The sequence below is a fragment of the Saccopteryx leptura genome, chromosome 8 (assembly GCF_036850995.1).
Source record: "Saccopteryx leptura isolate mSacLep1 chromosome 8, mSacLep1_pri_phased_curated, whole genome shotgun sequence".
Classification (NCBI taxonomy): domain Eukaryota; kingdom Metazoa; phylum Chordata; class Mammalia; order Chiroptera; family Emballonuridae; genus Saccopteryx; species Saccopteryx leptura.
In genome coordinates, this window is record NC_089510.1 from 11876447 (window position 1) to 11900522 (window position 24076).

At 39.3% G+C, this 24076-nt stretch overlaps 1 protein-coding gene and 1 long non-coding RNA gene across 15 annotated transcripts in view; one reads left to right on the plus strand and one right to left on the minus strand.

The window, feature by feature from the left end:
• Positions 1-17485, minus strand: part of LOC136379953 (uncharacterized) — a 47941-nt gene extending 30456 nt beyond the window's left edge. Inside the window, exons 1-2 of the long non-coding RNA XR_010746823.1 lie at positions 17343-17485; positions 8631-8723 (exon numbers count right to left, since the gene is read on the minus strand). This is a non-coding gene — a long non-coding RNA (uncharacterized lncRNA). The remainder of the gene's footprint in view (positions 1-8630; positions 8724-17342) is intronic.
• ROBO2 (roundabout guidance receptor 2) overlaps positions 1-24076 on the plus strand; it is a 1384729-nt gene that overhangs the window by 204655 nt on the left and 1155998 nt on the right. The gene's annotated exons all lie outside the window — the stretch shown is intronic.

Sequence of the window (24076 nt, forward strand, 5' to 3'; positions counted from 1 at the left end):
CAGTGTTAGTTACCGGTTTTATATTGGCCGATGGCAGGCGGTACCGAGAGCCAGGCAGCTCTTGTGAAAAGTAAAACATACATAAAGCTGCTATGAGAAGTTCAGAGGTGAGAAGCTAGATTGAGACACCGAGTAGATGGAAGTTGAGTTTTCCCTGCAATATATTTGCCATGTGAACAGGATTCCGTACCTGTGAGTTAGAATTTTGTTCTATGACATTCACATGAAACGAGGAATAGATATTTTACCTTCTTGATGTGGGCCAATGACCCATGCTCCCTGGAAGGAATATCTAAGTGGGTCTCCATCAGCAGGGGGAGCTGTGAGGAGTTTCTCTCTCCGTTCTCCCGGATGCCTCTCTGTGGTTCTTCCTCCCGTTCTGCCTCCACGCCCACACCCATCACCACACAGACGGAGAGTGGCTCTAGGTGGCCGCAGAGGGACTATCCTCATTTTTGTGAAAGCTTTCAAAAATTTCATTAGCAAATCTGCATTTCAAAATGCATTCCAAAACACATTCCCATAGTCAACTGTAGATTTCGTTCCATTTTTGAAGAGGCAGCAACAAAGCAATATAACATTTTCTCAGTGTGTCAGAGGACTGTGAACATGGCTCTCAATGCAGTTTTAAATTTCCCAGTATTCTCTTCTGAATTTTTTTTTTTTGGTCCTTTCTGCCAACCATTTTTTATTTTAGTGAAAAAAATCTCCAGATAATAATGAAAATTACAGAAAATTATGACTAAATAAACCCTGAGAGATCATACTTTTCATTTCCTTCCTTTTAGAAATGGAATTGAGACTTAATTTTTTTATAATTTGACAGATATCACAACTAAACAAAAACAGGATTTATAAGAAAAATAAATGTTAGTGGGAGAGCTTCCTAGACAGTATGGTATTCTGGAATAGTTTCCGAGTCCCTGCAGGTAATTAGGCAGATGGTTCATTGATTAATCTCCAAGTCAACTTCAGGTTTACTCTTTACTTTAAAGGGAAAAGTAATTCAGCCATAAGAACAGATGAAATACTCCCATTTGTGACAACAAGGCTGTAGTTTGAGACAAATCTAAGCGAAATAACTCAGATAGAAAGAGTCAAGGTTTCACCTGACCAGGCGGTGGTGCAGTAAATAGAGCATCGGACTGGGATGCAGGTTCAAAACCTTAGGTCGCCAGCTTGAGTGCAGGCTCATCGGCTTGAGCATGGGCTCACCAGCTCATACAAAGGGTCACTGGCTTCAGTGTGGGATCACAGAAATGACCCTATGGTATCTGGATTAAGGCCAAACGTCGCTGACTTGAAGCCCAAGGTCACAGGCTTGGACCCAAGGTCGTTGGATTGAGCTCAAGGTCTCTGGCTTGAGCAAGGGGTCACTCACTTTACTATAGCCCCCCAGTCAAGGCACATATGAGATAGCTATCAATGAACAACTAAGGTGCTGCAGCGAAGAACACTGGGGAACAAGATTTTTGTTGCATCCACAGAAACACTTGTTCTTACCTAATTCAAGGTCTGCTGATCTCAAATCTGACATTAGTTTTTCTCTGTAAGCTACAGTTTCTTTGTAATTCAAGATTTTCAGTTTTCATCTTATTGTAAAATTTTCAACATTTAGTTTAACATAATGAAGTAGAATGTCTTCTTGGGCATCATCTGTGTGAAAATATAATAATTTATATAATGTAGTAAATACACTTATACACTAAAATATATGATTGCATCAGAATTTGTCTACAATTTCAAAATAGAACATATTAAAACACTTATTTTAATCATAAAATTTGTGCAAAACTTATTTAAATTCTATTCAGGCAAAAATTTGTGTTTGTAGCTCTTGCGTTTGTGTGCTTGTCGAGGACAACCTCGTTTGATGCTCCAGCAGTAGTCTGCTCATCACTAACAGCTCCAAGATTTTCGGGAAACTTATCAAGGTGACTATTCAGGAAGTGAATCTTAATGCTCATGTTACATCCAATGTTGCAGAAAGCTAACAGCATTCTTTGAACTAGAAGTTCATAGTTTTCTGATGTTTTTTTTAATTTTTTTTAATTTATTCATTTTAGAGAGGAGAGGGAGAGACAGAGAGAGAGAGAGAGAGAGAGAGAGAGGAGAGACAGAGAGAGAGAAGGAGGGAGGAGCTGGAAGCATCAACTCCCATATGTGCCTTGACCGGGCAAGCCCAGGGTTTCAAACTCGCAACCTCAGCATTTCCAGGTTGACGCTTTATCCACTGTGCCACCACAGGTCAGGCTTAGTTTTCTGCTTTTTTGTTGCCAAGGAAGTTCTTTGTAACTGCCACTAAAGACTGCCATGCTGCTTTCTCCTCCTTATTCATCTTCCTGGCAGATTCTTCATCACGTATGAGGGTTTGAATTTGAGGTCCATCAAATACACCTACATTTATCTTCTCGAAAGACAAAGCAGGAAAAGCAGAAATAATACATTGAAAACATGCACTTTCTCTATTCGAAGCCTGAACAAACTGCTTTATTAAGCCAAGTTTGATGTGAAGTGGGGGAAAAGTGATCCTGCCTCGATTAACTACAGGTTCATTCACAATATTTTGCATCCCTACATCCAGAGCTTCATATTTTGGCCACTCCTTCTGTGTCCAGTGATTCTCCCAAGCTCAGCTGTCCCACAAACACAGAAAGCAAGGATACTTCATGAAACATCTCTGTTGTCCTAGCAGGAAATCTACCATTTTAAGATCTACACAAATGATCCAGTTATGCTCTTCATACTTCAGAAAGTTGAGGGCAATCTTTATGTCATTATAATCTTCTCGCAAATGAGTTGAATAACCAATTGGAACCCATAAACATTACCATTGTGTAGAACACATTTCAGACTCCACTTAGAGCTGTCAAGAAATAGCCACCATTCTCTTGGACTGTAAGTGGTAACACCTAGGTGGCCGAGAAGACTACTGATATCATGACAGTAAACAAAGTGTCTGTCTTCAGAAAAAAAGTCCACAAAAATTTATTCATGCTTCCTGAAATGGGATACTTTAGCTGACCAATGAAGTACATTTTTTTCTTGAAGCCTGGAGGCTAATAACTCAGCTGCTTTCTTTGATAGGCCCAAATCTCTTACTAACTCATTCAATTCGGGTTGGCTAAACTGATGAGGGGTTAATGACTGCTTGGCATCAGAAGAAGATCCTTCAGATTTTACAACCATTTCCTCATGCATCTTATCAAAGTATACTTGATCACCATGTTCAATTTCTTTATCCTTAGAAGAAATAAAACCATTGAAAACTGGAACCGGGAGTGTCTCAGAGTGTAGGATAGGTCATATTGCTGAAGGAATGTTATGATATGCAATCATATGCTGTTTTTTCTTGCCGATGCCCCTTGTATAGACCAGACAGAAATAACAGTCACTGCTGTGGTCCTTAGGTTCACGCCAAACCATGGGAATACCAAAAGGCATTCCTTTGTGTTTTCCTTTTGTCCAATCATGAAGCATTTCCTCATAATTATGACACACAATAAGAGGAGCCCAATTCTTGTCTTAATCGCCAAGGGGAACTTGAAAATGGGCAATATATGCACGTGTCACAATGATAAAATATTGCGCCTTTGACATTGAAGTGTGTAACAGCCACATATATAACAGAAGGTGTCAGCACTATTCTTACATTTACACCTACTCGAGGAAGCCATGATTCAATCTTAAAACAAAATAAGAGGGTGTTTTCATCAGATGATAATTGTTTACATTTAAAAACAACAACAATTATGTAAAAGTGATGTTGTAAAATATTAATTGCCTTGTAGTTATGTTCAATCCAAGAGTCGTTGCCCTTTAACTCCAATTAAAAAACCAATGAATGCTATTAACTGTAACAAAAAAAATTAAAATTAAATAAAAACTAAAGCATGCACCAAAAGAAAGGATTTCAGATTTGGAATCAGAGATGCAGAAATATATAGAAACAGTTCTAAATCCTCATGCAAAAGAAATGAAAACAATTTGATCCCCAGTGAAATGTATACTTCTCATCTCTCTCTCTTTCTTTCTGTCCCTATTTGTCCCTATCTCTGACTCTCTGACTCTTTCTCTGTTTCTGCCCCTCCCAAAAGTCAAGGTTTTACTCATATAAGGATTTCACTCATATAAGGAATTAATACTGTAAGCAACACATAAGCAAACAAGAAAAATGAACAAATAAATACTCATAGGTGTAGACCACAGGATGGTAATTACCAGAGAATGGGGTTGGGGGATAGTAAAGGATCACGGGAGTCAAATATACGGTGATGGAGGGAAATTTGACTTTGAATGGTGGGAACACAGTGCAATATACAAATGATGTATCAGAGTTGTACACTTGAAACCTATAGAATCTTGTTAACCAATGTCACTCAATAACTTTAATTTAAAAGAAACCAAAGGCGTATAGAAAGGGACAAGGAGATTTTGCATATATAAAAATCATAGATGAGAAATATAAAATCACTTTTCAGTATGATTATGTTTCTCTTTCACCTAGGCAGTATTAGATAAAAATAGTTTTATATGATGTTAGATATATATACATACATATATATCATATATATATGTACATTATATATTGTGTTATCTAAAATAAAATATTCACACGAGTACAATGTTTATTGATTATGCAGGTGAATAAATAGATTTAAATGTTTTTATTGGTGTACATTACATATACATATGTATAAATTTGTAAAGTGAATGCACTTGCCCATTAGGTGAATACCATCTCATTCTAATGACATATTTGCCTATTTAGAAGTTTAGGTGGGGAAAATATGATTAGCAATAACAGTAAAAGAGAAAGTAAAGGAATGACAAAATAGTAAGTGCTTACCGTAGGTCAGGCACTGAACTAAACTAGTGGCCATATATATTATATATATATATATATATATATATATATATATATATATATATATATATATATACACACACAATTAACTGAGAGTCAGAGACAGACTCCCATTAGCACCCCAACCAGGATCCACCCAGCAAGCCCCTACCAGGCGATTTTCTGCCCATCTTGACTGCTGCTCTGTTACTCAGCAACTGAGCTATTTTAGTTCCTGAGGTGAGCCAAGGAGCCATCTTCAGGACCCAGGGCCAACTTTGCTCAAACCATTGAACCATGGCTGCAGGAGGGGAAGAGAGAAAGATGGGAGGAGGGGTGGAAAAGCAGATGGTCGCTTCTTCTGTGTGCCCTGACCAGGAATCAAACATAAAACATCCACATGCCAGGCCAACGCTCTACCACTGAGGCAACTAACCATGACCCTAATATATCTTAATTAACCTTTAAAGTAGCATTAATAAGTTGATATTTCTTTTTTTAAAAGATAAACAAAATTTAAGGTTCAGAGAAGTTAAATGTCTCACTCTGGTCACATAGACAAGTAGTAGGTTATGGATCCTTGCTAAAATCCAGTTGGTGGCAAAGACAAAACTAGGTAAAAGTAAAATAGTGTTTATTGTTCTTAAGCATTTTATATATATTAATCCATTTTATCATCTCAGAACCCAAAGGGGTTGATACTGTTATAACTGTTTTATAGGTAGGAAAACTAAAGCTGCTAGAGACTTCCATGAATTGCTAAAATGCACTCAGGTGGTGAGTGACCCAGCAGGTAGCCTGGCTTCACCCTGCACTCAGCTCACTTATCTACACTGCCTTCCCTCCCACGCCATGGCCAACCTTCTGAAAACACATTGGGCACAAAACATTAACAATCACCTATCTTGCTAAAATACAGTACCAAGAATGATGCTTACAAGGTTTTACAACAATATCTACATGTTATTTTGTCTTCCTACCATAGCAAATACCCTAAATGTTTGCCTGAAATAGGGGTAGTTTTATGAGGGGGATAGGAAAAGACCATGTTTACAGTTAGCATCACCTTTTAAGTTTAAATAATCTTTCATTTGTATTTTATAAAACATTGCTGACTCGTTTTGGAAAAGCCTGGTGTTTATCTTTTCTGATGTTCACCTTCTTTATCTTCTTTATCATTTTTTAATGTTCTTTTTCTTTTTTTTTAAGTGTGTGTGAGAGAGAGAGAGAGAATGGGACAGACAGACAGGAAGGGAGAGAGATGACAAGTATCAATTCTTCGTTGCAGCTCCTTTGTTGTTCAGTGATTGCTTTCTCATATGTGCCTTGACCCAGGACAAGGGGCTCCAGCTGAGCCAGTGACCCCATGCTCAAGCCAGCAACCTTGGAGTTTTGAACCTGGGTCCTTAGCATCCTAGGCAGATGGTCTATGCCAGGGGTCCCCAAACTACGGCCCGCGGGCCGCATGCGGCCCCCTGAGGCCATTTATCCGGCCCCCGCTGCACTTCTGGAAGGGGCACCTCTTTCGTTGGTGGTCAGTGAGAGGAGCATAGTTCCCATTGAAATACTGGTCAGTTTGTTGATTTAAATTTACTTGTTCTTTATTTTAAATATTGTATTTGTTCCCGTTTTGTTTTTTTACTTTAAAGTAAGATATGTGCAGTGTGCATAAGGATTTGTTCATAGTTTTTTTTATAGTACGGCCCTCCAACAGTCTGAGGGACAGTGAACTGGCCCTCTGCGTAAAAAGTTTGGGGACCCCTGGTCTATGCACTGCACCACTGCCTGGTCGAGCTTTTTCTTATGTATTTTATCACTCAAGGAAGTTTTATTTTGTTTCTACCTTGGAGAAGATACATTGACATAAGGCTTAGAATGCATTGAAATGATTAATGTTAAATGGAATACATAGCACTGTATTTGTTATAAATTAGCAAGTAAGCTTCTGCAGTAGAAACCAGAGAGTACTGTTTTTTAAAATAATTTTGGAGGAAGACCTTCCAGAAGAGGCATAGAAGTTCCAACATAAACCCTGGTATATTTCCTATTTCTGTTCCAAGATGCCCGTTTGGAATTGACTTGCGATTTGTGCCTACCAGAAAGACTGAAAGTGGAAGGCAGGAAAAGCGAGAGGGGTGCTCCTTGCAGTTATGCAACAATGCAGGTCTCTTTAAGAAGCTTCTCCTGAAGTTCCACACGATATTTTTTATTCATATGTTATTGCCCAGAAATTAGTCATCTGGCAGAACCTAGCTGTAAAAGGAGTCGGGAAATACAGCTAGTGCTCGAATTACGACCACGATTGGTTCCTACAGACTGGTCATAACACGATTTGGTCATAAGTTGAGTAGGCTATATGTACAGCACTGTGAAATGATGTTATAAAACTCTTTAAGTCATATTTTATCATAATTTTCTTTCATTATTGTTATATATCATAATTTTCTTTGTTCATTTTATGCCATTTGTATCATCTCTACACCATTTTGTTTCTTATTTTTACATTCGTCAGGTTTAAGTAAAACACTGCACTACCAGTACAACTGGTTTAATATACATATTTGCAAAGACAATTTCCTCTTGGTAGACATCTTGGGAGGGGTTTGATGAAAAATATCCAAGATACAAAATAAAAATTGCTGTACCAAATCTGGGATAACAATTGAAATGGTGCACGCGAAGATGGTAGTGCTGCCGGAAGCTGGTCTGCACGGTCATATGCCCAGCTGGGCAACGCTTGTGCTGCCAGATGCAGAGCAGTCGTGGCTAGCAATTGTGGTCGTAAAATTGAATGGTCATAAGTTGCATAGGTCGTAAGCCGATCAATATTTGTACAGTCTTTTATCTAAGATTGTATGATGATTTGACATCTTCACATGTTCTATGTATTAGAAAAGCAAATATTTTCTATGGTTTTGGCATCAGTCCACAACTCATTTAAATATCATGTTTGTTTTAAAACATTTAAAAATAAATCAACACAGTATTTTTGTTATCCTGTTTTCTTAAATTCAAAAAAAGGTCATATTGTCTTATAAAGTAACAAATAATAATAATAAACTTAACCTCCATAATGCATGTTGTTGAGTAAACACTTACTGGGTATTTAGTTATAAACTAAAGTCAGCTTTTATTCATCGGTATTGATGAATAACGGTTTATCCTTCTCACAAAGGCTTACAATTTGATGAAGAACAATGACATAAATTTGCCATGTTACACAGTGTTAAATAGGTAGAAGTGTTAGCTATACAAAGAAGGAAGACTTCAGATGTAAGTCAAGGGTGGATATGGAAAGAAACTAGAAAAATCTCCCTGGAGAAGAAATTTGATCTGGACTCAGAATGTTGAGTAAGATTTCACTGTAAATCAAGGGGAAAAAAAGCAACCCAGAGATGTAATAGGTTTCCAAAGCTGTACTGCATATTCATTTGTTTAACATATGACAATAGTTTAATGCGTGAAAACATGGCATGAATGTATGGCCAAGATCCATTGGATTCAAGGATCTAGATCAAGGTCATCAAAATACAACCCATTGCTAAATCTGACCTTAAAGACGTTTGAGTACGTACAGAGTATGATCTGATTATTTTAGAAATGAATTAAAATGTAGTATGGCAAAGCTCAAACTCCCTGGCTGCAACTATAAAACCAAACGCGATAGAGAGATAAATATTCTGCAGTCAGGAGATGAGCATTACAGAGTAGGTTGGCACCTCATAAGGCAGAAGCACCACTGAAACCTATACATTGTAAAAACAGAAAATGTCCCAGCTTTTACCTGTTTTCTCTTTTATCTAGCAGGGGAGTTGTATGTAAGGATAGTAGAAACTGCCAAAATGGTGAATATGACCTCCTCCCCTTGTTAGAAGACCTATAAGACAGAGACAGAAAGAGAAAGAGAAATAAGGAAGCAACCTGTAAATATGTGTTTCCATATAAGACTCTCTTTATCCCCTTAAAATTTCTATCTTAAGGTGTAGTAACTTTAATTGGGACCAGTCTTTCCCTTTTCCCAGCATTCTGGTAACTGACACACTTGACAGTATCAGTACAAGTTGAACCGAGAAGGTTACAATAAGTAGGTCAGCCCCAAAGCATAAGAACAGTCTCAGAGGGCTGATTCAAACAGGGAGCCTTCATCCCTTGTAATCACAATATAAATATACTTTAACTCCCCTCCTTGTCAGGTGACAACAGAAAAACCAAAAAGGATTGCTTCTCTTTCTCTATGACAAGTTTGTTCTGATCAATTCTTGATGAACTGGACCATTGATCAGCAGCACATCTGAAGGACTTATGTTAATATAATAAATAATATTTACTATGCAAAAATTTTGAATTGAGTATCAGGATGCTCGTAACTACCAAGTTTGATCACTGAAAGAATCCTAAAGTCATCAAGTCCAACATCTCATTTACTCTGGAGGAGACCCAGGTCCAGATTGATAATGTGACCTAAATATTAGTCAATGCCTAATCTACTGTGAGACCTTGGGGATTCTAATCCACCCCAATCCCTGCTTTTATAAGTAAAACTAACAGAAATCAAACAATTCCATGAGAATTGTACATTACAGGATGCTAGCAGCCCGCATCTTTAAAATAAATAAGTGCACTCAAATAGTAAGAAAGATCTTTTGAATTTTTGGCTTCAGTGTTCAGACGTAACTTTCAGAGTTGGATGTGTGACTCCCCTCTATCGTAGAGAAAACATTACATTCTGTCTTTTTCTCTTTCTTTATTTTCCTTTTTTTAAAAAAGGAGACATGAACGGGGAAAGCAAGGCTTTAAAACAGACCCGAGTCCAAATTAGAAATCTTTTACTTAGCCACTCAGTATCCTGTTTAAGATAAGTTTCTCAAACTCTGCCAGCCTCACTTCCTTCATCGGAAAAATAGCAATAATATACCTTCATATCTGGGGAAATTTTTGAGGGTTTTAATAAACTGCCTGTAGACATGCACTATGTTCAGTGGATAATAAATGCTGGAAAGATAGAAGCTTAATTTATGTATGTCTTTCCCTCTCTTCTTCTTCTGCACGTCTTCTTTGACATTGATCTTTAAAAAACATCCAGTTTTTCTACATTTGCATCACTTCATATAAGCTTATTACAAATATAGCACAAATCATCTTAAAACTTCTTATTTATCAAGCAGGAAAAATGATCCATGCTCGTAAGCCCCTTGGCACTATGACTCGCTCTTACTTTATATCTGCTTCTGTACGGGGCTTTGCAGTGTGACCTACTTTGGCTGAAGCAGTCAGTTTGGTACCTAAAAGGAATCAACTTGATTTCCTCTTTTTTGAGAATATAAATTCCTCATATGAACTAAAGAAACTGACCTGTGTTGTCATTAATTCAGACACAGCTGTGAGAATGGCATTTTACATTGTGGAGGATATGTATAAAAATATGTCTCCCCCCCCCTGCATCCGGTCTGTTGATAGGTCCCTCCTCGCCTCCATCAGTTGGTGTATACCCAGGGTATGTGAAGTCATTTCACAATTGGCCCAAGTAGGACAGAGAGTAACTAGATCAGTAACTCTATTCTCACCAACTCATTGTTTGTATGCAGTTTCTTTTTTTTTTTTTTTTTTTTTTTTTTTTGTATTTTTCTGAAGCTGGAAACGGGGAGAGACATTCAGACAGACTCCCTCATGCGCCCGACCAGGATCCACCCGGCACGCCCACCAGGGGCGGATGCTCTGCCCACCAGGGGGCGATGCTCTGCCCCTCCGGGGCATCGCTCTGCCGCAACCAGAGCCACTCTAGCACCTGGGGCAGAGGCCAAGGAGCCATCCCCAGCGCCCGGGCCATCTTTGCTCCTATGGAGCCTTGGCTGCGGGAGGGGAAGAGAGAGACAGAGAGGAAGGAGAGGGTGGGGGTAGAGAAGCAAATGGGCACTTCTCCTATGTGCCCTGGCCGAGAATCGAACCCGGGTCCCCTGCACACCAGGCCGATGCTCTACCGCTGAGCCAACCGGCCAGGGCGACAAATGCAGTTTCCCTTGTAGCTACTACCCAAAGCTTTGGGATTATTCACACCACTGCTTGTTTTCTAACTCCCACCGTGGGTTCGCAAGCCTATCACTCTCTGTTTCTATTTAGTAAAATATGTCTGATCAGAGAGCAGAATCAAGGCAATATTTGTAAAACTTAAAATTAATTTGAAAAGTGAGATATCAGGTTTGAAAAGATAATCAGGTAAGCTCTTTTCTTGTTCATAAAATAATTCTAAAAAATACGGAGAGTTATGCAGCGTTATCCAGTGCAGGAGAAGAAAAAAAAACGTCACTGTGATACCAACAACCCCCAAAAAACGACATGTTTAGACAAAGGATGTACTTTTGTGGTATAAGAACCAAGATTCTAGTGAGTGCCCTGTTTCCATTTAGCTGGGACAATTCATTTACCTGTGCTGTACTACCTATTAACGTAAGTAAAGCCAGTGAATTATAAGAATTTGTTATCCTATGATGTCTGTCTTTTGCCATTAATTGTTGTCTTCTCTTTTTATCCTGATACAAACTAAACTGAATAATTTTGAATGAAAATTACAGGTCAGATCCATTACTCTCCTCTCTCAGAAGATAGAAGTAAATCGGAGGGGCCCAATCTTAGGGTTTTTGGCGATATCTTTGTTTCTTTTATGTAATTATCAATTTATCTTTCTCTCTTCCTATTTTTTCCCTACCTTTCTTTCTCTCACTCTTTCTTTTCTTTTTCTTTTTCTTTTCTCTTCATTTTGGATCTAGCCTACAGTTAGTATTACCAGTGCAAAAGTATGGTCTTTCTTTATTACACAGAGGATGAACTTCAAGCACCCTGATTTTTCTAGCCTCTACAGAACTCTAGGAGATAATAATACAGGGGGTCCTGAGGTTATGACACAGTTCTCTTCCTATGACAGTGATGTAACCGGATTTTGGTGTAAGTTGACACATCATAACTTAACACAAATGAAACACTTGCACTTTTACCAGTCTGTAACGGCGTAGGTAAGCCCACTCCTTCCCTCAAAGGTCGCATTACTGCATATTCTTCTGCTGCCTGCACCCAGACTAGTTCACCCACATAGTCCGTAGGTACCATGCTAACGGCGTAAGCCGGGACACTCACATCTCAGGTCTGAGCATCGTAAATGTGAAACATCATATGTCGAGACTGTCGTAACCCAAGGAACCCTTGTACACTAAATTCTACCATAATTGCATCCTGATAAGTATGTGTGAGAGATAACATTTCCAGAGAAGAAAGCAAAATGGTTAATAATTTTATTTCTAGAGATAACTTTTGATGGTTACCAATTATTAAAATCCATTGTTTAAATGATTTTTTTTTATTATTTTCTTCAATTTTTCTCTTTTCCCTGATAATTCTGATAATTGAACACTTCTTCACTCTCTGCCTTTTTCTTTTGTTCCTTCTGGGAATATCCTCTAAGGGTACTGAGCTCTCGTTTTCGGCATGAAGAAGCAGGCTCTGGCTGGGTGGCTGGGTAGCTGGGTAGCTCAGTTGGCTGGAGTGTCACCCTGATACACCAGGGCTGTGGATGCCATCCCAGGTCAGAACACATGTAAGAGTCAACCAATGAATGCATAAGTAAGTGGAACAATGGACCAATGTTTCTCTTTCCTTCCTTGTCTTCCTCTCTTTCTCTCTCTTTCCAAAATTTAATTTTAAAAAAATTAAAGAAAAAAAAAAAAAGAAACAGTGTTAGAGAAATTCAATGCCTTTCCCAAAATCACACAGAGATTTATATCAGGCACCTCCCTGTACACAGCCGTGTCTCGGGCTCCTGTGACCTGGAATTGCACCTCCTCCGTGGAGCTCCGTTCCATCAGTCCCCACCGCCCTGCGCATTATCCATTCCTGTTTGGTTCCACATTCTCTCGTCATCTTTCCTCCTTTCTGTCCTTGATGCTGCCTCTAAATTGTTTATTTTTAAAATCTATTTTCTGGCGAAAGGAAGGATGCTTCTACAGAGTAACCATCTAATAGAAGGATAAATAACCTTAGTAAGAAATGATGGCAAGGCTGAATAGAAAATGCTATAGTCCTCCGTAAGGAGGCTGAAAATATAAGACGGATGATTACAATGATAACTTATAGTATGGGGAGAAAAATAGGCAAGTAGCCAAAGAAATATAATCAGACGCAGAATTGTTTACGAGGAAGGAACGGTCTGAAAAACACTGACTGCAAGCCCTTGGGTGAAAATGGGGAGAACATTGTTGGTTTCTATGTTGTGTGGGTTTGTGTGTGTATGTTCATATGACATATAAGAAAATCTTAGAAAAATCTGAAGAGAATGAAGAAAATATGCCCAGGTTTAAAGTCTTACTAGTAGAATTTAATTTTTAAAATACAATAATCACAAAGAAATTACAGAAAATCATTTTTAAAAATGCTAATGGTCCTTTGGATTTGTGTATAAAACTCCTTAGCCTTCAGTTAGAATGGGCAACAGGAGAGGCCGCAGGTCTGCAGACAGCAGAGAACCAGAGTGTGTGAAGCGTCTTGTATTTGAAAACATACTTAAGACAGGGATGCAATTATTTTTCCAAGGGAACACAGATTAAATGTCATGGAAACTACCCTAATGTTGTAAAAATGATGTTGCTGAAATGATAAATAGCACTCTAAGGCAAGTATTTGACATATGCCTTATGGGTCACTTAAAACTAGGTATACTGGCCCTGGCCGGTTGGCTCAGTGGTAGAGCGTCGGCCTGGCGTGCGGGGGACCCGGGTTCGATTCCCGGCCAGGGCACATAGGAGAAGCACCCATTTGCTTCTCCACCCCCGCCCCCCCTCCTTCCTCTCTGTCTCTCTCTTCCCCTCCCGCAGCCAAGGCTCCATTGGAGCAAAGATGGCCCGGGCGCTGGGGATGGCTCCTTGGCCTCTGCCCCAGGTGCTAGAGTGGCTCTGGTCGTGGCAGAGTGATGCCCCGGAGGGGCAGAGCATCGCCCCCTGGTGGGCAGAGAGTCGCCCCTGGTGGGCGTGCCAGGTGGATCCCGGTTGGGCGCATGCGGGAGTCTGTCTGACTGTCTCTCCCCGTTTCTAGCTTCAGAAAAATACAAAACAAAACAAAACAAAACAAAAAAAACTAGGTATACTGACAAATTAGAAAGTCTATTATAGATAATAAATTATCTAAGGTGAGGATAACAATATTTAAGTATCTAGATATTTGCCACAGCTATCTGGGTTAACCTACAGATACCTTTACATTAGAGATTATAAAACACTTTCAATAAAAGTAAATGTTTTCAATTGGTTAGAACTGTTGGTTATTGAAAATGAGTGGATTTTGCCTGTCTTCTTGCTATTTCACTTAGTTTATAAAATGTTAAAATACTGCATATGTTGAAAATTGTCTGCTGTCACCCAATTATTTTCATTATTTATAAAATGTCATTTTCTTCAGCTTTAAAAATGTAGTGCTTTGAAATGTGCAGGCTTTCTAGCAGAAAAAAAAATTCATGAAATCCTATGAATTTCTTATTTTTACCAGATTATTAAAATTGGATACATTAATAACTTGCTTCCTGCTATTCCAGTTCGGTTCAGTTAGGGATCTATGTAAATCTATTTATGATGAGGAAAGAAAGATAATTTGAAGGAGAAAGTAAAAGGCTGGAAGACAAAGAGAAGAATATTTGTTCAATAATAGATATAAAGTGTAAACGTGAACTGTTATTTTGTTTTTACAATTCTGCCTCTGCTAGAATATGAACCCCTCGCTACCTTAAAGGTAACACTTCACCCATTTTTTAGTGCTCAGTAGTAGCACATAGAACACATTCAATATATGAGTGAAAATAAAAAAACAGGGAGAGCCAGAGCTAGATATTTGTGAAAGAAACAAAAATATTTGGTATGCCTTTTATTTAAAAAAAATTTTTTTCATAGACTTTTAAAGTGAAGGAGAGTCTTCATAGTTTCATTTAAAAGTTTTATCTTTTTTAAATAGTTCATAAAACAAGTTTAAAAAGATTCTGGTAGCCCCAGCTGGTTGGCTCAGCAGTAGGTACAGCATCAGCCCGGTGTGTAGAAGTTTCAGGTTCGATTCCTGGTCAGGGCATACAGGAGAAGCGCCCAACTGCTTCTCCACCCCTCCCCCTCCCCCTTCTCTCTACCTTTGTCTTCCTCTCCTGCAGCCATAGCTCGAATGGTTCAAGCAAGTTGACCCCAGGCATTGAGGATGGCCCCATGGCCTCTACCTCAGGTGCTAAAATAGCTCGGTTGTGGAGCAACAGAGCAGTGGTCCCAGATGGGCAGAGCATCTCCCCCTAGGGGGCTTGCTGGGTGGATCCTGGTTCTGGCACATGTGGAAGTCTGTCTCTCTGCCTTTCTGCCTCTCATTTAATTTAAAGAAAAAAAAGACTGGTGATGTGAATTTGTGTCTGCCAATGTAATGAATAAGCTCTTTAAAAAAGGGTTACCTTAGGCTTCTAGACAAGAAAGGTAGCATTGTTTCAGGTAGAGCTGCATTTGCTATGTAAGTAATTCATTGCTTTTAGTTTCTCTTTTAAACTGAGAACAAAAATTATATTTATATTTCAGAATTGCACTTTTCATAGTCACTTACAATGTGTGCTCAACGAGTCTGGGCACAGAGTGGTGTTCTATCAGAAATGCAGGGCAAAAGGGGGTCCTTCATTTCTCTTATCTCTTCCAGGCAGACTGTAATTAGAATTAGCCAGGGCTTTACTTAATTTTGCAGGAGTTCCTGTGTACAGCCTTCATATCCTTAGTATAATTAACACTGTATCACTCCCATTAGTGTTTTTAAGCACTTAAATTGTACCATAATGGTCACAGCTAAAGTTGCCATTAAAGGGCAATTGCTATTTATTACGCTCATAAAGTAGACACTTTAACACAGGGGGGAAAAAAAATATATATATATATATATGTATATATGTATATGTATATGTATAATAGGATTCCATTTAACAATCAGAAGTAGTGCCATTAGTTACAACACCCTTGGGCTGGAAGGGCTATGTCAACTTGATCCTATTTTTATTCTGTTTGATAAGCAGTGGGGAAATCTACAAACAGGTGACAAAGCATTGGTTTCTATAAAGCAAAATTTTGATTAGCTGAGTCATTATAAAAGTTTGGTGATAGGTAAACCTACAAAAGGCTGGGAGTCCAGCCCTCTCGATTTCCATAGGAACACACTGCGGCAGGAGTTCAGTTGTCCATCTCAAGGTTATAGAAGCGTTCGTGGATTGAGGGTTGGAAGTCAGAGTAGAAGACTGACAGTTCTCGTGCCCAATTTCACTAGACACTACTGAATTAATTTACCATGAGATTTTCTTCTCTTGTGTTCCCAGCTAATGATTGACACCATTCATTTACTTTAGCTTTGTTGTCTATCAAGGTGTGTTGAGTTTCATTGACAAGATACTTCAGCTGACTTCAGAGTCAACCGTCTTGTGTAGATATAAAAGAGGGCTTGTTTTTAGATGCTTGCTAATTATATATGGTCTTGTTGTGGTTTTGTTTCATTTTCTTTTTCAAGATTTCTTGTACTAGAGCCCGCCAAATTATCCCTGGGCTATTACTCTTTGTCATTAAAGAAAAAAAAAAAAAAAAGAACTCTACAAAATTTTAGTTTTTCTACAATTCATATTATATGTTCAGTTTGTTGTTTTTCCTGTAGGTTCATTTCCTTTCCCTTTCCAGAGTGAGAGGAAGATATATTTTATTCAGTTTAATTGTTGAAACTCAAACCCTTTATAGGAGTAAACAATTATCACTGAAATGAGAACAATTTAATGGTCTTGCATGATTAATGTCCTACATGAATTCTTTATGACATTGGATTGAAAGATGATGTTATGAATGTGTAATAGGAAGTTAACAGAACGTGTCACCTTTTGATTAGTTTCTGAGGAGACAGGCTTTGCAATCCACAATTTTACAGTGGTCAGGGACCCTAAAACTACCATATGTGTTCTTTGTAAAATAAAATTTAGAAGCCGTAGTAATGTATGTCTTTAGACCAGCTGGGGCAGAGTGCTTGGAAGAAGAGATTGCCACATTTTTTTATTTATTTATTTTTATAGATTGTAGCTATGTGTGTGTGTGTGTGAAGGTGTATTTGTCTCTTTCCTGTTGTCATTAGTTTAGAAAGCCTAACAGCTATATTTATAAATTTATCTTTTGTAGTTGTTTACACATTGGACTATGTAGAACATTTCTCACTCATTATCATATTTAATTTTCCTAAACCTAACACAGATTTATTATAATTTCCATTTTACAGACCAGGAAACGGAGATTCAAAGCAGTGAAGTACTTTGCCCAAGGGCACAGCGCTAGTAAGGGTCGGAACAGGAGTTCAACACTGGAACCCAATGTATTAGCAGATGAGCAGTATTGTTTCCTTCTAACACACTGCCCCCCACTTCCCTTACATTAAACGAAGGTTTGAGGTTTGCCTGAGTGTGTTCCCTGTCCTCCTGCCTTACCTCTGTCGGGCAGTCAGACGCCCTGCCTCCTAGCGGAATGCTGAATTCATAATCTCCTCTTTCTGTGAAGAGTCCTTACCCGATTTCCGAATTAGCTGAAAACAAATAATCACGGAGCAGAGGATACCGTGACCCAGTTGAGTCTGGATGTGTCTGCCCGGCAGGCTCAGAAACACTAAGCCCTCACTGCACATGCGTGCTGTTGTAGGCTGCTGTCTTAATCAGCTCAGGATGCTATAATAAAGCACCATCAAGTGGGTGGCTTATCAGCATCAGAAATGTGTGGTTATTTCCGGAAGCTGGAAGTCTGAGATAATGGTGCTAGCACCATCAGGTTCTGGTGAGAGCTATCTTCCAGGTGTTGGAAGGCTGGCTTCTTGCACCTTCACATGATGGAAAAAGGAGAAACTAGCTCTCTGGTCTCTACTTAAAAGGCCACTAATCCCCTTCACGAAGGTTCCATTTTCACAACCTAATCACCTCTCAGAGTCCCCACCTACAAATACCATCATATTAGAGATTAGATTTCAGCATTTGAATTGCAGGGTGGGCGAGGAGCACAAACATTCAGTCCATAACTGTTGCACAAGCAAGTTGACTATCATTGTCAAAGAACCAGCAGCTCTTTCAAAAATGTATCAGAGAATTGTGCACTGGAAACCTTTATAATTTCATTAACCAATGTCACCCCAAAAAATTTAATTAAAAAAAAAAGTGGTTCTGATTGCCTATGCCTTTACCTCTCCCTTGCTATGATCCAAATAGCCAGGATTTATCATTAAAGTTTTTTCAGTAATTTGTTAACTTTCTGCCATTGATAGACAATTTGCATTATAAGTAAAATGTTACAATTATGACCTTAGCACTTCATATTCTGTCAGTAGTGACAGGTGATTTTCCTTTCCAGAAATTAGGGAACTATTCTAGCAACTCAAAGTAATTTTTTGTGACATGATTGACATGTGGAAAAGTGGTGTAACTCTTTCATTAAGAAGATGCATGTTATGAGCAAGGGGATTTCTGTGTTCCCATAAAATGAAAGAGCAAAACTTCTTCATTGATAAACCTGAAGAAGAAAGCCAATAAAAATTATTCTCATTACATCCCCACTAGCATTACTATAAATTATGAGGATAGTAGGGTCATTTTCATATTAGGCTTTCAGAATCAAGAAATAGTTGAAGTAATTTTTAAAATTCAACATGCATTTGAGAAACTAAGGAGCTATTGAAAATGTTCAATATACGTTGAAAGGAAATAAGTCCTTTTATCCATTTGGAAGATATTCAGTCCCTTTCATCTTGTTGTATATTAAATGATATTTTAAAGAAATAGTCCAAATCTGAAAGGGTATTTCAGCAGAAGGAAGGGTATTAAATACATTGTCATGCTTTTAATTTATACACAACTTTAAATAAAATAATTTTGAGGCATACATCTGCTTAGCCTATGCAGATGCCACAAAATTTAGACATGGGTATGCAGAAATGGCCACATGTTGGGATTGAAGAATTAGATATAATGCTTGCCAGACCATGTGACTTAAAGAGGATGTTTGTTTCTTGCCTTTTACTTCTGTGATGATAATTTCCCATCTTCAGAGAAGCAAAAGAAGCCTATAAATCTAGAACTAAAAGGTGCTCAAAGATGCCTCAAGAGAGGTGCTCATCATGTTAATATTTTATTTCATAGTGAATACCTAAAAATGCAGAAATATATTATCCAGACATAAACAAAACTAAAACAGCTAGGAGGAGAAATTACACAGACGCGTGCACACAGACACACACACACATACACACACACACACACACACACTATTCAGACACATGTGGGTGAGTGCATATGTGATGTAGAAACAGAAAAGATTCTGGCTTACCTGTGTACAAGCTCACAGAAGAATGATTTCCAATACGTACTTTTTCTTCTTTTACGTGGAAGCAATTGTTTTCTTTCTTTTTTATTTATTTAGTTTTTTAATTTAGTGAGAGGAGGGCAGGCAAAGACAAACTTCCACATGTGCCCTGACCAGGATCCACCCAGCAAGTCCACCAGAGGCTGATGCTCTGCCCATCTGGGGTCCTTGCTCTGTTGCAACTGGAGCCATTTTTTTTTTTTTTTTTTTTTTTTAGCATCTGAGGTGGAGGCCATGGAGCCATCCTCAGTGCCCTGGGCCAATGTTCCCTAATCAAGCCATGGCTGCAGGACAGGAGAAGAGAGGAAGAGAGGGAGAGAGGGAGAGAAAGAGTGAAGTGATAGGGGGAGAGGTGGAGTAGCAGATGGTTGCTTCTTCTGTGTGCCCTGACCGGGAATCGAAACCGGAACAATCACACGCTGGGCTGACACTCGACCACTGAGCCAACCAGCCAGGGCCTCATGGGAGCAATTTCTATAGTGTCCAAATACATTTATAACTGCTACAACAAAGTTTTCTATAAAAATTTTAATCCCCACTTACTTTTGTTTCCTTTTCTAAATTAACAATATTAATCATCTGTACCGCTCATCTAGGACTTTAATTCAATACAGTAAAAGCAGGCACCCATTATCATCCCTGTTTAACTGTTGTTGTGATTTATCTTCTGAGCTGCTACCTGCATAAATTCTGTGTCACCCATGGAACTGTGTTAACTCTTTGGTGGGAAAGCCAATCTTTTTACCTTTTCATATCCACAATAGGTCTTGTAGGGGACCAAGGTGCTATTAATTAAAAAAAACTACATATGTTACATTTGTGATTAGGAGGCCACAACATTCAAGATGAAATAAATCAAGTTGCATTTTCACAACATCTTTTTTTTTTTTCCTGAAACCAAAATGTTTGAGTGGTGTTACCCTTCCATCTAAATAGTAAAGTATGGATGTTTAGATATTTAAACCTAGAAGAACCATCTGCTTTTGTCCCTTGGTCAAAGAATGTCTGGTGAAGGAATTCTACTGGAAAGAGTTTATGAAAAAAAAAAATCAAAATACAAAAATAGACGAGTAGGTCAGACAGTGACAGCATCTGCCTGTTCTCATCCTTCTTTCTAAGGCTTTTCTGCCCTCATATGTCAGAAAGCTTAGATAGAGCATTAAATTTTAACCGACACAATTTCCTGGCAGAGCTTCAGGTATGAGGCCAATGATGTCGAGGACAATAAGAGAATGCCACGTCTCAGGGAGGGAAGAGGAGTGTTCTGTTTACACATCCAAGCTAACGGCCAACTGGAGTGAAAAGCACTGAAAAATTGAGCACACCTGAGAAGCTCCCTCCCCGGTTTTCAGGTCCTGCTGGGGAGCACCTAACCTTGCATTTTTTTTTGCCAAGATTTTTTTTTTTTTCATTTTTCTGAAGCTGGAAACAGGGAGAGACAGTCAGACAGACTCCCGCATGCGCCCGACCGGGATCCACCCGGCACGCCCACCAGGGGCGACGCTCTGCCCACCAGGGGGCGATGCTCTGCCCATCCTGGGGGTCGCCATATTGCGACCAGAGCCCCTCTAGCGCCTGAGGCAGAGGCCACAGAGCCATCCCCAGTGCCCGGGCAATCTTTGCTCCAATGGAGCCTTGGCTGCAGGAGGGGAAGAGAGAGACAGAGAGGAAAGCCCGGCGGAGGGGTGGAGAAGCAAATGGGCGCGTCTCCTGTGTGCCCTGGCCGGGAATCGAACCCGGGTCCTCCACACGCTAGGCCGACACTCTACCGCTGAGCCAACCGGCCAGGGCTTGCCAAGATTTTTAATAGAGGTATTTCCCTTTTAAATGATGCTCCAAGTATGCAACAGAAGCTTCCGTGGTGTTAATCACCTGCAATGACATGCATTCAGTAACACAGACCAAAGTATGCGTAGGGAACCGAAAAATGTTTTTTGCTGGGAGAGGTGGGACCGAAGTGGTGTCTCAGAGACCTTGAAGGAGGGGAAGGATATACATTTAGAAAGGCCAAGAGAATGGATTTTGGACGCAGTAACTGCAGAGGCTAATGCGGGCTTCACGTGGTAAGTGGAGCAGAGCTGTGTCTTGTGAATGCAGAAGAAACAAGATCAGGTAGTTGGGGTGGACCTGGACCACAGTAGAGGAGTTTGAATTTAAGGGTATCGTCAACTTCTCTCAGCCCAGCACTGGTCTCACGTAACTGGATTTATTCTGTTCTAGTCTCATTTTCATTTACAAATATTGAACTACGTTTTACTACCCAGCTACTTCCTTTGCAGAACTACCAGCACGTACAGAAAAACAACTGAGGAAATTAAAGATCCTATAAACTTACCGCCTAGGGAGTCAGCCACTTTTAATTCTTAGGCTATATCCTTCATACGTGAAACATCCTTCCCAGAAAAGTTTGCATTATGTTCGCGGCTCAAAGTAAGTAAGTTCATGAAGTGAATGCTACCCTTCTCTTGTTATTTTTCTTATTTTTAAATTCTGTAATGCAAAACAGAATCATAGAAAAAAATAAATAAAAAGTTTATTTTAAATATATTTTATTCAACTTTCAATTTGATCTAATTTAAAAATGATATCTTAAATGTCAACCCTATGCCTGGAACTGGTGTTGATTGAAGTCTTGGGATTCATTCTTCCAACAGATAATTACCTATTATGTGTTAGATCAGATAAATAAGATGATCTTGTCTTCAAAGAGCTCGAAGCCTAATGCTCTTTGCATTAGTTTCCATTTAAGATCTTGGTCAAATGTATATGGAAAGGTATGATACAGCTATTTCTTCTCTAAATAACATGATAAATATTTTCAAATCTTTTCATTCCCAGGCCAATTTTATTCTCTGCACCAATGCTGCTACTTCTGTAAAACACATTAAACCCTTTAATTGGTTGAAGAGTGAGTGTTCTATGTGTTTATTCAGTTCTTTTCTCCACCTGTCCCGGGACCTGCTCTGTGCCAGAGCAGCCCCACAACACAGGCAAAGACAAGGCTGAGTCTGGTGTTGGGGAGTCTGGTGTCCGAAGAGAAGAGGGAGGAGCGAGTTTAGTGAGTCTGCGTTTCTTCTGGGTTCCCCCTATGGTGTAGAGCACGTAAGAGAGGTATAATAACCCCCTTAGTAGAGGGAATTTCAGACCTTGGTGCAAGTAGCTGGAAAGATAGTAGGCTGGATGTCTTGGGTTTGATTTACAGTCAGGATACACAGGAGAAGCAATCATCTTCTTCTCTATTCCCCATCCCCTTTTCTCTCATGTTGTGTCTTCCCTTCCTGCAGCCTTGGCTCCATTGGTTCGAGCACATTGGTCCTCAGCACTGAGGTGCTAAAAATAGCTTGGTTTTGAGCATGGTCCTAGGTAGGCAGAACATCAGCCCCAGAAGGAGTTGCCAGGTGGATCCTGGTTGGGGCACATGTCTATCTCCCCTCCTCTCACTTGAAAAGAAAACATAGGAAAGATATTAGAGAGATTGACACAGAATTGGAAATTAGTGATTCTCACTGTCTCTTTATATTAACATGGTTTGGGTTTTCATTTTGTTTGCCATTATTTTTCTACCTTGCTCATTTTTACAACTTTGTTTCAAATAGTCCCCAGTGCCCTTCAGCCACTTCATTTATTACTGAGACCACATTAAGGGTTATTTTGCCACCTCTCTCTTAGAAATCAAAGACTAGGTGACCTAAAATTTCCCAACTCCTGTTCTCTTCTTTCACTCAGTATTTTCCTTCACTGACTGCTCTGCCCCTACTCTCTGCTCTTAACCTCAGTGTCAAATCTCACCTCCATCCATCTCTTCAAGGACTTGAATGGAGAGTATTCTTTCTGTCTCCTATACCTGTCCTTTTCTCTCTTCAAAATTTTCTTTTTGATCTATAAACTTGTTTAAGCCATTTCTATACTAAAAAAAAAAAGTTGAAATTAAACAAATCTTTTCCTTGTATACTAAACCGATGCCAGACCCACTGCTCTGAACTTTGTTATAGGGCTCAGTGGTCCAGGAATGTGCATGGGTGATGAGCACTTACTTTGTACATAGACAGGGTGGACCTTTCTATGCTGGCCTCCCCCCCCACCTCCTCATCCTACGCTACACAACCCTCTCAGTCTAAACCTGTAAAGACAGTGAATCCCGGCCCTGGGGTCCTCTTGCTTAACATGTTCATATGTCAGTTCTATTTTTTATTTGGAAATTAAATTTAATGGGGTGACATTGATCAATAAGAATGCAGAGGTTTTAGGTGAACATTTCTAGAACATTTGAACTGTTCATTGCACCGTGTGCCCATTATCCAAAATCAGATCATTTTCTATCACCATATATTGTCCCTGGTTACTTCTGGTAGCCACTTCACTTTTATCTATGTTCCTGAGTCTTAGTTTTATATCCCACCTAAGGGTGAAACCATATAGCTCTTAGGTTTTTTTTTGATTTACTTATTTCACACAGCATAATGTCTCAAGGTCCTTCCATGTTGTTGTAAATGGCACTATGTCATCATTTCTATGGCTGAGTAGTATTCCATTGCATATATGTACCACATCTTTGAAACTTTGGTTGTTTCCATGTCTTGGCTGCAGTGAACATGGGAATGCATGTGTCTTTGCGTACCAATGTTTTCCAGGTTTTTTGGTAGATAACCCAGTAGAGGCATTGCTAGGTGATATGGTAATTCTATTCTTCATTTCTTGAGAAACCACCATACTGTCTTCCAAAATGGCTGTACCAGTTTACATTCCCAGCAGCAGTGAACAAGGGTTCCTTTTTCTCCACAGCCTCCTCAACACTTATTACCTGTCTTCTTGATAACAG